The sequence below is a fragment of the Papaver somniferum genome, unplaced genomic scaffold, assembly GCF_003573695.1.
Source record: "Papaver somniferum cultivar HN1 unplaced genomic scaffold, ASM357369v1 unplaced-scaffold_81, whole genome shotgun sequence".
Taxonomy (NCBI): domain Eukaryota; kingdom Viridiplantae; phylum Streptophyta; class Magnoliopsida; order Ranunculales; family Papaveraceae; genus Papaver; species Papaver somniferum.
Genome location: NW_020651082.1, coordinates 6627213 through 6642816, shown reverse-complemented (window position 1 = coordinate 6642816; position 15604 = coordinate 6627213). Strand labels below are relative to the sequence as shown.

The 15604-nt window shown below is 36.4% G+C and overlaps 1 long non-coding RNA gene across 50 annotated transcripts in view; it reads right to left on the bottom strand.

Annotated features, from left to right (window-relative positions):
• The window catches only part of LOC113345414, a 23385-nt gene extending 15915 nt beyond the window's left edge, over window positions 1-7470 (bottom strand). For 41 of the 50 annotated variants that reach the window (XR_003358122.1, XR_003358148.1, XR_003358152.1 and 38 more), the window contains exons 1-3: window positions 6342-7470; window positions 3517-6200; window positions 352-2598 (exon numbers count right to left, since the gene is read on the bottom strand). This is a non-coding gene — a long non-coding RNA (uncharacterized LOC113345414). The remainder of the gene's footprint in view (window positions 1-351; window positions 2599-3516; window positions 6201-6341) is intronic. The other 9 variants (XR_003358129.1, XR_003358119.1, XR_003358130.1 and 6 more) reach the window with 9 other exon arrangements.
• Between the last annotated feature and the right edge of the window lie 8134 nt (window positions 7471-15604).

Sequence of the window (15604 nt, the reverse complement as noted above, 5' to 3'; positions counted from 1 at the left end):
GCATGCCAATCAATTCAAACACATTTAAAAGAATGCCAACAAACCTAAAATAAAAGAAAACCTCAACATAGAAGAAAAAAACGTTCCTCCAAGTAGCAGGCAAAGAGAGAGAACTAGAGGTATGGAAAGTACATGCATCAGACTCAAATATGGGGACAAGTCACGATACCATGCACAAAAAATTACCGCAGTAGACGGAAGCAAGCACCCTGACTGCAAATCACGGGAACAATCACCTTATTAGTCAGGTGGATAAGAAGAGTCAAAAGACAGATTGCAACCAAAAATTCCTTCCCGAGCAAAGAAACTAAAATCTTATATGAACATCTAAGAGCAAAGATAAAAAAGTACAGTCATGTTTCACATCCCAGTAAGGAAACCAATCTATCCAACTATTGACAAAGAACAAGCCCCCTTACGAAATCCACTGGCTCTCCTGAAATCCAAAGCACAGCATCAGACATGTAAATGAAAACCACAGCGCTGTATTGTATCAAAGAAAATAGTTGAAGAATATATCTAAGATACAAAACCACCCATTGAGCTTCTGCCACAACTAAAACAAGTTCAGCAGCCAATCAGATACATTCCTCGACGAATGAATGAATTCCAGTGAAGCTTGAACAAGAGAAAACCACAATATAAGAAAAACGACGTTCCACCAAGTAGCATGCAGAGAGAGTAAAGAAATAAAAGACGACACAAAACCAAGCTCGTGCACTTCAGGAATAGTTTTGTCCAACTTTATTTAATATTGAACCGCACTTTTAGACGCCGCAATAGATGGAAGCAAGCAGCCTGAAAGCAAATAAATCACAGGATCAATCACTTCTTACTCAAGGGGGGAAACATGAGAAGAGATAAAAGACAGATTGCATCCAAATGTTATTTTTCAAGCAAAGAAACTAAATACTGATATAATCCCCTGAAAGCAAAGGTAGAAATACAGTCGATGTTTCACATCGCAGTAAAGAAACCAATCCATCCAACTATGACAAAGAACAAGCTCCCTTTCAAAATCCTCAGGCTCTCTGAAACCCAAAGCACAACATCGAACATGCATTTCAATTTAAATAACTGAAAACCACAAAGCCATGGTGTATATCGTAGAAAATAAATGAAGAAGTTAAATAAAATATTAAACCACTCCTAGGGCCTCTGCCACAGCTAGGACAAGCTCAGCATGCCAATCAATTCGACACATTCCTTGACCAATGACTGAATGCCAACAAACCTAAAATAAAAGAAAACCTCAACATAGGAGAAAAAAACGTTCCTCCAAGTAGCAGGCAGAGAGAGTGAACTAGAGGTATGGAAAGTGCATGCATCAGACTCAAATATGGGGACAAGTAACGATACCATGCACGAAAAATTACCGCAGTAGATGGAAACAAGCACCCTGACTGCAAATCATGGGAACAATCACCTTATTAGTCAGGTGGATAAGAAGAGTCAAAAGACAGATTGCAACCAAAAATTCTTACCCGAGCAAAGAAACTAAAATCTTATATGAAATGAACATCTAAAAGCAAAGATAAAAAAGTACAGTCATGTTTCACATCCCGGTAAGGAAACCAATCTATCCAACTATTGACAAAGAACAAGCCCCCTTACGAAATCCACTGGATCTCCTGAAATCCAAAGCACAGCATCAGACATGTAAATGAAAACCACAGAGCTGTATTGTATCAAAGAAAATATTGAAGAATATATCTAAGATACAAAACCACCCATTGAGCTTCTGTCACAACTACAACAAGCTGAGCAGCCAATCAGATCAGATACATTCCTCGACGAATCAATGAATTCCAGTGAAGCTTGAACAAGAGAAAACCATAATATAAGAATAACGACGTTCCACCAAGTAGCGGGTAGAGAGAGTCAAGTTAATAAATCACAGGATCAATCACTTCTTACTCGGGGAGGGAAACATGAGAAGAGATAAAAAGACAGATTGCATCGTTAATTTTCAAGCAAAGAAACTAAATTCTGATATAATCCCCTGAAATTTAAGGTAGAAGTACAGTTGAGGTTTCACATCGCAGTAAAGAAACCCATCCATCCAACTATGACAAAGAACAAGCTCCCTTTCAAAATCCTCGGGCTCTCTGAAACCCAAAGCACAACATCGAACATGCATTTCAATTTAAATAACTGAAAACCACAAAGCCGTGGTGTAAATAGAAAAAAATAATTGAAGAAATTAAACAAGACACAAAACCACCCGTTGGGCCTCTGCCACAGCTAAGCCAAGACAAGCTCAGCATGCCTATCAATTCAGACACATTCCTTGACCAATAACTGAATGCCAACAAACCTAAAATAAAAGAAAACCTCAACATAGGAGAAAAAGACGTTCCTCCATGTAGCAGGCAGAGAGAGTGAACTAGAGGTATGGAAAGTACATGCATCAGACTCCATATAAGAAAACCACATTGAATCAATGAATTCCAATGAAGCTTGAACAAGAGAAAACCACAATATAAAAAAAAAAAGACGTTCCACCAAGTAGCGGGCAGAGAGAGTAAAGCAATAAAAGACGCCACCCATGCTCGTGCACTTCAGGAATAGACGCCACAATAGATGCAAGCAAGCACCCTGAAAGCAAATAAATCACAGGATCAATCACTTCTTATTCAAGGGGGTAAACATGAGAAGAGATAAAAGACAGATAAAGTTATTTTGCAAGCAAAAAAACTAAAATCTGATATAATCCCCTGAAAGCAAAGGTAGAAGTACAGTCGACGTTTCAAATCGCAGTAAAGAAAACAATCCTTCCGACTATGACAAAGAACAAGCTCCCTTTCAAAATCCTCAGGCTCTTCTGAAACCGAAAGCACAACATCGAACATGCACCTCAATTTAAATAACTGAAAACGATAGAACTGTATTGTATCAAAGAAAATAATTGAAGAATATATCTAAGATACAAAACAACCCATTGAGCTTCTGCCACAACTAAAACAAGCTCAGCAGCCAATCAGATCAAATACATTCCTCGACAAATCAATGAATTCCAGTGAAGCTTGAACAAGAGAAAACCACAATTTAAGAAAAACGACGTTCCACCAAGTAGCGGGCAGAGAGAGTAAAGCAAATAAATCACAGGATCAATCACTTCTTACTCGAGGAGGGAAACATGAGAAGCGATAAAAAGACGGATAGCATCCAAAAGTTAATTTTCAAGCAAAGAAACTAAATTCTGATATAATCCCCTGAAAGTAAAGGTAGAAGTACAGTCGACGTTTCACATCGCAGTAAAGAAACCCATTCATCCAACTATGACAAAGAACAAGCTCCCTTTCAAAATTCTCAGGCTCTCTGAAAACCAAAGCGCAACATCGAACATGCATTTCAATTTAAATAACTGAAAACCACAAAGCCGTGGTGTATATCGAGAAAAATAATTGAAGAAGTTACAAATATGATATAAAACCACCCATTGGGCCTCTGCACAACTAAGACAAGCTCCGCATGCCAATCAATTCAAACACATTTAAAAGAATGCCAACAAACCTAAAATAAAAGAAAACCTCAACATAGAAGAAAAAAACGTTCCTCCAAGTAGCAGGCAAAGAGAGAGAACTAGAGGTATGGAAAGTACATGCATCAGACTCAAATATGGGGACAAGTCACGATACCATGCACGAAAAATTACCGCAGTAGACGGAAGCAAGCACCCTGACTGCAAATCACGGGAACAATCACCTTATTAGTCAGGTGGATAAGAAGAGTCAAAAGACAGATTGCAACCAAAAATTCCTTCCCGAGCAAAGAAACTAAAATCTTATATGAACATCTAAGAGCAACGATAAAAAAGTACAGTCATGTTTCACATCCCAGTAAGGAAACCAATCTATCCAACTATTGACAAAGAACAAGCCCCCTTACGAAATCCACTGGCTCTCCTGAAATCCAAAGCACAGCATCAGACATGTAAATGAAAACCACAGCGCTGTATTGTATCAAAGAAAATAGTTGAAGAATATATCTAAGATACAAAACCACCCATTGAGCTTCTGCCACAACTAAAACAAGTTCAGCAGCCAATCAGATACATTCCTCGACGAATTAATGAATTCCAGTGAAGCTTGAACAAGAGAAAACCACAATATAAGAAAAACGACGTTCCACCAAGTAGCATGCAGAGAGAGTAAAGAAATAAAAGACGACACAAAACCAAGCTCGTGCACTTCAGGAATAGTTTTGTCCAACTTTATTTAATATTGAACCGCACTTTTAGACGCCGCAATAGATGGAAGCAAGCAGCCTGAAAGCAAATAAATCACAGGATCAATCACTTCTTACTCAAGGGGGGAAACATGAGAAGAGATAAAAGACAGATTGCATCCAAAAGTTATTTTTCAAGCAAAGAAACTAAATACTGATATAATCCCCTGAAAGCAAAGGTAGAAATACAGTCGATGTTTCACATCGCAGTAAAGAAACCAATCCATCCAACTATGACAAAGAACAAGCTCCCTTTCAAAATCCTCAGGCTCTCTGAAACCCAAAGCACAACATCGAACATGCATTTCAATTTAAATAACTGAAAACCACAAAGCCATGGTGTATATCGTAGAAAATAAATGAAGAAGTTAAATAAGATATTAAACCACTCCTTGGGCCTCTGCCACAGCTAGGACAAGCTCAGCATGCCAATCAATTCGACACATTCCTTGACCAATAACTGAATGCCAACAAACCTAAAATAAAAGAAAACCTCAACATAGGAGAAAAAAACGTTCCTCCAAGTAGCAGGCAGAGAGAGTGAACTAGAGGTATGGAAAGTACATGCATCAGACTCAAATATGGGGACAAGTCACGATACCATGCACGAGAAATAACTGCAGTAAACGGAATCAAGCACCCTGACTGCAAATCACAGGAACAGTCACTTATTAGTCAGCTGGGAAACATAAGATGAGTCAAAAGACAGATAGCAACCAAACATTCTTTCCCGAGCAAAGAAATTAAAATCTTATATAAACATCTAGAAGCAAAGTACAGTCATGTTTCCCATCCCAGCAAGGAAACCAATCTATCCAACTATGTCAACGAACAGCTGCCTTTCCAAATCCTCTGGCTCTCCTGAAAACAACGCAACACATCAACAGAGAAATAAGGGTTTACCCCTGTTGAACTATAAACCAGATAAGATTTGGTCAAGGAAATCTATTCAGTAACCAAATAACTACTCAACACATCACAATATGATGCCAGCGCCAGCATTGAGAGTTGAGTCGAAACTATTCTTTGGAAGCAACCATATTGCCCAAAAATATCCTTCACCTCTCAATTCAACTCCTACGAATAATTTCTTCTTCAGGTATGCACCACAATAGAAAGGGCAAAGAAACACAGAAAAAAAATTAACTAGAGCTATAGAGCCCTAAAAACCTGAATTTGCATCAATCCTTGAAGGCGACTAGGATCATCATCACACTATCTCATCAACAACCCTACTTAACAGACAAAATTGGAACTGGAGGATAATAAGAAATAACCCAACTGAACCATATAAAGCTTCAATTTTTCATATTAGATCTTCATACTTCTTATATTCCACCAAATGAATAGCTACTCCAAAAACAAAGTAGAGCAGTAAGTATCCTCACCAAACCCTACCTCCAGAAGGATAAGAAAAGACTCTTTACATAAATCCCTTCACATTGAGAGATCTTCCTTCCGATCTACTACCAAATAAATAAGAATAGGGCAGTTTCATATCAAAGATTACAGCTAGAGTACAAGGCAATGAAACAGAAAAGGATAACAATGTTTGCCCTAAAACCTGAATCCACACCAATTCCTGAACCACCACCTTCAATCCATGGCTACAACTTCTATAGAGTCCAAGGAAACATCTATTCTTCAATAAAGTCAATCTAATAACAATCATACTTTGCAGAATCGCAGTTATTTACCAAATAATCGCAGTTATATACTAGAATCCGCTCCAAATTTTGACAAAGGCAGATGTGGTGTGCGAGAATCAAAGATGATGCTTACAAAAACCAGTCAATTTAACAGTCACAATGAACACCCTTATCAGTAGAATAATAGAAGAATTAGCATTCACAAGAGCAGACATGGACCCAAAAATATAGACATATAGACGACTGCAAAAAAAAAAAAAAAAAGCCAAAACTCAACGTAACCTTTATCCACACAAAGTAACATAAGAAATCAGCAATGTCCTGCAAAAGAATAATCCATAAACAACAACATAAGCAAGAAAACAATACTTTAGAAAAACCAGAACAAATTAAACAATAAATAGACATGATTACACAAAAAAATGAATCCCATTGAACTACCAGCTTCGCATGAAAGCTCACATTTACAAATTACAGGAACTCTGGGGAAATTCATAAATACTTCCCCTGTTCAACAATTGTTGTCAAACGCAAACCTATTGAACAACAAATTAAACAATATAAAGACATAGACATCATAAAGTTTAAATTAGCATGTACAACAAACTTAAGAGCGCGAAAAAAAGAACTTATTCTTAGAATGCAGCTGGTGTAGTCCGCTAAGGTCCTCCACTGTTTAATAGTGTCTACACAAAAATTGAATTGAAGAATGATAATCCCATTGAGTCATAAAAAAAAAAATGAGTTCTTCAAATTACTTAAATCTTCTCCAAAAAAAAAATGTACAGCAGTATCTTCACCAAACCTCGCCTCCAGAAGGTATGAAACTCCTTGAATAAATCCCTTCACATATAAACCTTCCCTTAGATCTACTACCAAAGAAATTTTCATCATCAAAATCTGCAGCTAAACAATAGCATATGTACAGCATGAAACATAAAAAGATAACCGATCTTTGACCAAAAACCTGAATCCGCCACCACCTTAACTTCACACACATCCATCATATCCTTCGATCTCGATCTAGTAACAATCAGATCATTAAATTCAGATCCACTTAGAATTTAGATCACTAAATTAAGATCATAAAAGAACCACAATTATATACTCCAACATACATATTTACAACCGTGAAAGAAAAACCCAGATTCCGCTTCAAACTTCGATCCACAATCATCACCTCCTTCTACCTATTAAAGACATAGAATCGAAAATGGAGTTGTCTAAAAATCCAACAACAATCTTCCATCTAAAACCAGAAGACAAAAGATAAACAGACTCACATCTTTTAGTAATCCCTTATGGAACCTTAGATCGTAAGAGACCTCTCTCGATTCAGTTACAGAGAATAACATTAAATCTGGATCATCGAAGAATCACAGTTCCAGGAGAAAAGTCAACATAAACAGATAAAACAAATTCATAGTAACAGACCCAAAACCTGAATCCAGACACTTCACAGAGATCATCACCTTCCTGATCCAAAGACCAACACGAAAACTTCAAGAAAACTCCTAGATCCGTAGATCGTATTTGACTTGACCTCCGCCTCCTTTCGGAGGAAGATGGAAACTAAAGTGAAGTAATAATAATTTATTTTGTGGAAGGAACGCAGACTAGGGCTTGTTTATATAGCAGTTTTTCTATGATCTAATGGTTTAGATTAGGCGGTTCTATGGAGATCTTACGGTAAATAGAAGATTTCCTTTTTCTAGAACAACTCGTTTTTGGTAGGTCGGCGGAATAAACTTGTACGCGTATAATTTTTGTTGGGCATGTTATACGGTAGAGCTCGCTAATTGAACAATATTTAGCTGTTTCAAGTGGAACCAAACCGAATCGCCAATCCAATGGCTCTCGACAGTTTTTTTTTTTTTTTTTTGTTTGATACGAAATTTTGGTTACCCTACAACTTGGATAAGTAATTACACATCAGATTACTTTGGACTAGGTCTCAACCTGTGTCACGTAATGGCACGGATAAGGATATGTGTTTCAAATGTATCCATCGATTCATACATGTCATAATTGTCTGAGAAGGCTCGAACCGATCTATCCAGGTCTAAGTATTTTGAGGAGTTAGTTAATAAACATGTCCTTATCCTCGAATATTTTAATATTATATATGTAAGTCATACAACCCTTTGGGACAAACATAGTTAATCGTTAGAGCAAATTCTATGGGCAATAAAACATTTACTGGTTCACTACTTCAAAAAAAAATCATCAAAGGTCATTCACCAAACTTGTAACAAAACTAAAAACACTTAAAATTACTTTAAAATCAATTAGATTAATCTTGCAAAATCTTTTAGCATTAGAATTTAATTTTTCTCTTTGATATAAATTGTTGGGTTCCCAATTTACATAGATTTATGTTTATTCCTTTTTCCTAGATTTTATAAAGGGTAGGATCCCTAAATTTTATAAGGGGTAGGATCCGTTGACATGGTTATATTGACATAATCTTCACATTTTAGCGTCATTTTTTCTACTGAGCCCAGCAGACAATGAATTTGAAGCTAATTTTCTGATGACATGTTCTTCTTATTAGTCTCTACATTCCAACCAAAAATAAGAGCATTCTGAGATGTATAAAACCATCATCTACGATTTTGAATATCAGTCGTTGAACATTAACGGTTGAAATTAAAATTTGTGGATGGTGAAGTTTCGTAATTCGGAACACTCTCAGTTTTGGTAGGAATGTAGAGTTTTATATGAGGAACATGTCACCAAAATATTAGATTCAAATTCATCGTCGTTTAGATTTTGTAGAAAAAAAGGTGTCGCCATGTGAAGATTATGTCATTATAACCATGTCAACGGATCCTACCCCATTTTATAATAATATTTAATTTTTGATCCATTTATTTTCTTGTCTCTTTACCTATTATCATGAACAACTTCTCAAGCATGCATAATTACACGAAGTCGCGGCGAAATGACAAAAACAGAAATCATGACAAAAAAGGAGAATAAAGAGAGATGTGAGAAACTGAATCGATTACAATTAATTCACGCGTAGCCTTGCATAATCCCATGAAGTAGGGGTGAAATAATGACATAAACAGAAACCATGACAAAAAAGGGGATAAAGAGAGATGTGAGAAACTGAATCGATTACAATTAATTCGCGCGTAGCCTTGTGTTTGGTCAATTTTTTTATAGGTTTCATTTTTCTTCGTTCCCCCTACCCGACAAATCTAAAATCAATATCTTCTTTTTTGGAAAAATCTGGTCTTTAAAAATTGTTTTAATTTTAAAAAAGTAATTTGAAAACTAAAATCAAATTAAAACTAAACATAGAAAAATTAACCAATGGTGCCTAAATAATTTATCTATCTTAGGACACCTTTTTCTCATCCTAATACCACTACTTCTTCCACCACCAAATTATCGTCACCACTACACCAATCTCACCAATACCCACTACCATTATCCCCGCCGCCTATCCACCACCACTACCCACCATCACACCCACTATTAATGCTTAATTTACCTATTTTAGGACTTCTTTTCTCACCATACTACCACTACTTCTTCCACCACCACATTATCGTCACCACTCCACCAGTCTCATCAATACCCATCACCATTATCCCCACCACTGCCCACCATCACAACCACCATTAATGCTTATTGATATGGTTGGCTGGTAGGTGTCCTGCGGTTTTGGGAGAATTTATTGCTAGTGCACCTTTAACCCCTTTACTTAAACCTGGAGGTGGTATTAGGCCCATTGCAGTTGGTACAGTTTGGCGCAGATTGGTCTCGAAAGTAGCTGCTGTCTCGGTTGGTAAGGATATGTCTACTTATTTGGGCGATTACCAATTCGGGGTTGGTATTCCTGCTGGTGGGGAAAGTATTTTACATGCTGTAAATCGCCTACTGGAGATGAATGGTCACTCAGAGGAAATGTCAATGATGCTCATTGACTTTTCCAATGCCTTCAATATGGTGAGCAGATCGCAGCTCATCAAAGAGGTTCGCCCTGCCAAACTCTACTATGACCATTATATTTTGTCATCTGCACTTGGAGTTCAGCAAGGTGACCCCCTTGGTCCTCTGCTCTTTGCATTGACACTTCACCCCCTAGTGAAGACTATTACTTCTCAATGCAAACTTGACTTGCACGCTTGGTACTTGGATGATGGTACAATTATTGGTGATACATTAGAGGTAGCAAAGGCTCTGAGCATAATAGAAACTGAGGGACCACGCAGGGGTTTACATCTTAATGTAAAGAAAACCGAAGTCTTTTGGCCTTCTACTGACCCCAGAAGCACAGCTGACGGAGTTTTCCCCGCTGATATTGGTAGACCTTCTAATGGTGTTAAACTATTGGGTGGACCGGTGAGTCTGGATTTGAACTTTATCAGTGATATGATGTTGAGCAGGGTGAATAAGACTGTTCAATTGATGTCTGCTATCAAGAAACTCAAAGACCCTCAAAGTGAGATGCTATTACTCCGCAATTGCACTGGAGTTTCTAGATTTTATTTTGCAATGCGTACTACCAATCCTGCAGCCTTACAATCTGCCACTGCCCTTTTTGATGATCACTTACTTAAGTACTTGAGACTTCTCATCACTGGTGATGGTGCGGGGTTTGGTCCTCTACAGCAGCGACTATCTACCTTGCCCATCAAAGATGGTGGACTTGGCATTTACACCATGGCTGACACTAGCGCCTATTGTTACCTTGCTTTTCAGTGTCAGACGACTTCGGTACAAAAGGTGATCCTTGGTAATTCATTCTCAACTGAAAAAGGCTCTGCTTATCAGTTTGCACTACAGAATTTTACTCAGGTATGTGTCTTGCCTTCTACATACTGTGTCGATGATACTGCCCCCCCATCCATGCATTCCCTGGCAGTCACTTATTTTGATACAGTTAAGAAGCAAATCCCAGACCAATTTTCTATGTCCGCAAGAGATTCCATCCTGTGGCAGTGCAACCGTATGAAGCATGCACAAGATTATTTAATGGATGTACCCATCATTGGGCTTAATCAGTGCCTTGGACCTAGACATTTTAGAGTTGTACTTTGCTATCGTCTTGGTATCCCATTGTTTCTTGAGAATGGCTTGTGCCCAAGTTGTAATAAAACCATGGACATCTTTGGTGATCATGCACTTCATTGTGCTAAGGATATAGGCCTCAAGTTTCGACATGATATTGTTCGTGATGTAGTCGTCGACATTTGCTTCAAAGCTAGTGTTCCTGCTCGTAAGGAAGTTTCTTTGGGATTTATGACGAATGATGACAAAGAGCTGAAACCTGCTGATATTCTTGTGCTTAACTGGGAAGACGGAAAGGATGTTTGTATGGATGTCACTGGTGTTTCTCCCTTCGCAGGTGATGGAATTCGCTCTTTTGTCCCAGGGAAAGCTATATCTAATGCGGTTTCACGTAAACACTCTAAATACTTGGACAAGTGTATTTCACATGGCCATGGATTGAGTGTTTTGGCTTTCTCTACTCTAGGAGAGTTGGGTGAGGATACTTTGTGTTTTTTCAAGCGCCTGAAGAATTGTTTAGTTAGTAACGACGCTAGTAGTGGTTTTGGTAGCTTTATTTTTCATAGATTAGGCGTTGCTATTCAAAAAGGTGTTGGAGCCCAGCTTGTTGCTAGGTTACCAACCAAAAGCTTTGTATAATGATTAATTGAATATTAGATATATTTTTATGTATCACCAAAAAATATACTCGTTTGATTAATTAAAGAAACATTTATTATGAAATATCAACCGAACATTTATTATTAAATTTTAATTAAACGTGATCATTTATAGCGGTAGATTTATATACAGCAAGTATAAACTTGATCGTTCTTTATCTAGCCTAACTTGTCCAAACTTTTTTTGTATTCTGGAAATGTAATCAGTATTATTTTAATACTAAAACCCGTGATTTATTCGATCGGGTACTATAAATAGCTGGGGTCCCATAAACTTGATCGTTCTTTATCTAGCCTAACTTGTCCAAACTTTTTTTGTATTTTGGAAATGTAATCAATTTTATTTTAATACTAAAACCCGTGATTTATTCGATCGGGTGCTATAAATAGCTGGGATCCCATTTGGGTGATCCAGCGGTCATGGTCATATTGTCTTATATGATTTAGTATCCTCCTCAAAATATTTGTGTTTTGTCCTTACCAGTTGTGCTAAAAACAGCCAACTACATCTATCACAATAAAATGTTGCTCATTTTGTAAAGACACAAAACTATTATTGTCCACCACTATTCACTAACATCCACCACCGTACGTAAAAACCATCCACGCCCACAATTTTTTCCACCACTAGTAATGTTACCGCCTCTACGACTCACAAATACCCGTCACTGTTTCCACTACCCACTGCTTCTTTCACTACCACCATTGATAATTATTAATATAATTTTTAACCGGGATCACTGTAGTACAGTGGTAAATTCATTGGGTGATGATACCAGTTACCTGAGTTCGAAACTCGCCAACACCAAATTCTTTACCGATCAACTTATTTATTAAATTCATTAAATAAACATTTATCATGAAAAATTAATTAATTATTCATCATGAGAAATTAATAGGAGACTAATTAATAAAGTATTTATAATGGTTAGTTGAAAAACCATGGCCGTAAATTTATCCCTCCTAGACAAATCTCGGCCGCTCTTTATCTAGCCTAACTTAGCCAAGTTTTGTTTTGTATTATAGATTACAAATAATTAGAGATAAAATTTCAATAGTATATAAATACGAATAAGAAGAAAAAACTTTGAATTCTTATTTTAATAGAACGGGCAATTGGGGATATATAAAGTAATTGGGGGATATAAATTAATATCCCATCTAATAGTTTCTGCTAAGAGGTGTTTTTTGAGGTGAAAATACGAAAGTACCCTTTAAAAAATATAAAAACCAAATCAAACCTAAATATTTCCCATTTCCTTTTGAATTCTCTTCTAAAAAGAAGAAAAAGAAGGAAAATATACAAGAAAAAGAAAAGCTGCCACATAAATGAAAGTTTCACAATCCAACAAAAAAAAACATTAATAGATATGTACAAATTCACTAATGAAAATGGAGAAACACTAATGTGGATCTCAAACAAGAAGCGAGTTCCAACTGGTCATCCAACTTCCAAACGATGAAGATAGTTCCGGATGGAAGATCTTGCATCAGGAAAAAATAAGAGACTTGATGCTGATTGCAAGGTGCTGAACTTGATGGGTTTTTTACTCAAAAATCCTAGAGTTTCTCTCTTTCCAAACAAGCCAAATAGTGGCAGGGAGTAAGAACTTCCAAATTTTCTTACCCGACCCTTAAATTTTCACTTTCGGCCACTCTTGTAACAAAGATTTGAAGGTACCTAGTGGTTTCCATTGTGCCCCCATCTTTGATTGGTAGGATAGAAGCCCATAAAGCTCGAGCGATTCCAATGAGACTTGACACAGGATGCAGATATCATCAGAGTTTATGCCTCTAATAAGCAAATTATTCTTGGCACTGATTCTGTTTTACATAGCTTTCCATAGAAAGAAAGGAATCTTCGTAGGAAATTGGTGCAGCCAAATAACTTTGAAGGGGCATGAGGGGGAGCTTTCAATTAAGACTTTCTCTTTGAGTAACCATTAATAACAATCTTTGGCTGTAAAGACAGGGATGATGGATGCTTTCCACCTAACAATTGAAGGTCCAACCGATATAGTATGAGAATGACCAAACAAACCTAAAATAACATGAGTATACATTTCTACTGTAAATGATGAACACGAAAGTTTAAATTTTCTTTGGAAGGTATGATGATGTGACCTCATTGTTAAGAAATTATGGCCAATGACGCGGTTGGGGGAAGATTCCAGTTTATTCGTGATTCTTCAGCATATATTCATATAAAAGTAAGTTAAGTTTCTTTGTTTTTTGGTGAGTCCCTAGCGCTTGGTGGATTCTTTTGCTCATATAGTCAACAACAACAACGTTCGATTTCGATTGGGATGAACGTGATATGCCCCAACAATGCTGGTATGGGTGTTCGAATGAGTTTAGTTGGGCTGGATAATCGTTGGGAAGAAAACAGGACAATATATTTTCATGAGTTATTCTAGGAATTATTCATTATCTGCGGAAGGTTCTCTTGAGTCAACAACGTTCTTTTCTTCATCTGAGGCTAGTTTCCAACGCGTTGGAGTATGCAGAGTTGCAGTTAACGCGTGAAGGAGCTATAAAAGGGAATTATTTCCCGTGACTGGCAGAAGAGAATAATGAATTTATTTGAAGATTATTCGCGGTTATGGGGGAGTATTCTCGGTGTTGGGAGGGATATATAAGTTGAGAGCTAGGGTGAACAAAGAAGGGTTACGGAGAGTTAGGAGAAGAACAGTGCGATAACCAAAGCTCTAAAAGATATTTTTTTGCTGCTACATAAGCTGAATAACACGAAGAACAATCACTGCAGAAGACTGTCGTTTTGCTACAGTGACAACAACACATATCAGTTATTGTTTTTTTTTAACGGTTGGTTTGTAACAAATATAAGTGTTACAAACCCAGTTTTTAATCATTTTTCATTCCTTTTCATCTTTGTAAACACCCTTTGAGCAATAAAAATGAATTTTGAGCGTGTTTCCAATATGATGAGCTAAACCAATCCCTGGGGCGACGGAGGAAGCCATTCTCTCAAGAATTATGTGGCGATATTTATTTAATAAATTTATGCAGTATTTTGTATATGATTAATTGCGTTGATAAAAAAAAGAATTAAATGATTTTTATTAATCAAAATGTGTTTTCTCTTGATGATGCATGCTTAGTTTCAGACTCTTGATGCATTATACTTGCGACTAACATTTGATATTTTGGAAATCTGATTTTGTCATTAATTTAGAATCGAATTAATTTTTTAATTGGATAATATACATTAATTTTTAATCACATAATTTTTGATGAACGGTGGAATCTCAGCCCTTGTTTCTCCATAATATTCATATCTCCTTTTGTTTTGATTTTTCTATATTTTTAGTTTTAAAATTAAACAAAATTAGTCAATTAACCCAATAACGACAATTCCTGGGTGAAAAAGACATGTAAAATTTGATAATGTTTAAATGGACGAGAATGTAAAAATAGCAAGGATGTAAATAGTTTCATCCTACTCATTTTCAAATACTTTTTCTTATTTTTAATTTACATCAGGATGCATCGAGTTTCACCCTCGCTATTTTTTAAGTTTAAGCAGGATGAATTCATATTCATTCTTGCTATTTTTTTGGTGTCCATTTCACTCATACTAATTTTTACTCGTCCATTAGAACCGTGTTTTAAAAATATTTGGGTAATTGACCCAATTTCTCTTAAAATTAAGTCTAAAATCTATTGCTTTCACAAGTCTTGAACGAATCATCTTACTACAACGTTGTTGAAATCCCATCAATTTTTGGTGCCGCCGACACAGACTTGTTTTTAAGTTAGAGTTTTTAGATTTATTTTTTAGGTTTTATTTTTTATTTTTATTTTTTTATTATTTTCACTTTGTTCTATTTTACGTTTCTTTCGGTATTTATCTTTGTGCTACAGGTTTGGAACTTGAACCAAAAAGAAAATGAACTAAAGACTTTGGTAACTAAAAGATTTGGAGTCAAATATAAAAGCTAAAAGAAAAGGAAAATAAAGACAAAGAATTTTATTTATTTTACTTTTTTTTAGATTTTTAGATTTTCTTTTATTTTTTTT